At 38.7% G+C, this 1,326-nt stretch overlaps 1 protein-coding gene across 4 annotated transcripts in view; it reads right to left on the bottom strand.

Annotated features, from left to right (window-relative positions):
* Positions 1–906: 906 nt before the first annotated feature.
* GRIA2 (glutamate ionotropic receptor AMPA type subunit 2) overlaps positions 907–1,326 on the bottom strand; it is a 71,870-nt gene continuing 71,450 nt past the window's right edge. For all 4 annotated transcript variants that reach the window (XM_083519946.1, XM_083519945.1, XM_083519944.1 and 1 more), the window contains exon 16: positions 907–1,326. This exon is cut by the window's right edge and continues 2,511 nt beyond it. The gene's annotated coding sequence lies outside the window, so the exon portion shown is untranslated.

Below are 1,326 nucleotides of genomic sequence, written 5' to 3'. Positions count from 1 at the left end.
CTCAAGAGGACGAGATGGAGGAGAAGAACTGGTGGGGGTCACACACCCCCTTTCTCCTGACACTGCAGGAGAAGAGGGAGACAGCCTTGATTTACAGCAGGGCTTTGAGAAGTTCGAGGACGGTCACAGCACAGAGATAGGTGAACAATGGAGTTGGGACGTGTTAGAAGAAGTGGGGAAGGGAGGGGGGTATTGTGACAGGGCAGCCAGCTGACACGTCACTGGAGAGTATTTCTGATCCCCCTTCTCCCAGAACTCGGTGTTCATTAAGGGTGCAGGAACAACGGAACCAGAGACTTTTGGCTACAAACAGCCACCGTTAAGGGAGGTGCTGTTGCTAGAATTGTGGGAGGAGGAGCCCAGATTGGAGCATTTTAAGGCTTGTTGCGTTCTTTTGTCTCTCGCTATTAGGATTGGGGAAAAACTCATTAAAAAGAACTCTACCTTGTTTTCTCTGCTCTTGCTGCAATCGGGGGAGGAATAGCTTTCCCAAAGCCTTGACAGCTGCATGACTCCACATTCGCCATACCCACAAAGAACAATCTATTGATGTATATTGAATTATGTCTTGTTCTTCTGATTTTAGTTTTGTATATTGCCCTGAAAAATGTTATCTAAAGTGTTTAAGAAGTCCTGTTACTGCCCCCACCCCCCATTTGTGATACAACTAACAACGCAAATCTTATATTGTGAATTATATATATACAGTTTGCATACAGTAGAAGTTAGAAGATGTCCCATAGGAGGGCATATATTTCCTTGGTAGGATCTCCCAGGCAAAATTCAAATGAGAATATTCCTCTGCTTTAGGAAGAGTTTGTCCTTTTTTTTTTTAATAAAAAACATCTCAAAGCATGTTTCTCTGAGTAAGTACCATATATAAATAATACTAAACAAACCACTTAATAATAATTTGCCTTTTTAAAAAAGAACAAAATTTTATGTATGATTGAAGTTTATACAACACTTCAGAAAAGCCATCATGTGTTAGATTTAAAAATAAATCAGAAGCGGGTTTTTCTTTCTTTCTTTCATATAAGTACACATGAAAAACTGGAAATGATTCTGGCTTTACAAGCCTTTAAAAGTGAATGACCAGCTTTGTACTGATACCCACTTAACAAAGCAGAAATAAAGATACCATATACTGTGTAAACAAAAGGGTACAGTAAAGGACATTTTGAAATTTACACAAGAATTAGTTCAAAACATTTTGGTTGTTCCATAACAGTTTCCTATAAAATGAATTTTAAAAACCCCTAGACAGCTGTCATCATTCTTCACTATTGTTTCCACTTAAATGCACACAGAATACTTTATATAGCA

Source organism: Podarcis liolepis, assembly GCF_965112155.1.
Source record: "Podarcis liolepis genome assembly, chromosome: 9".
In the NCBI taxonomy this organism is placed as follows: domain Eukaryota; kingdom Metazoa; phylum Chordata; class Lepidosauria; order Squamata; family Lacertidae; genus Podarcis; species Podarcis liolepis.
Note: the sequence above shows the minus strand (reverse complement) of the source record. Positions and strands in the feature narration are given on the sequence as shown.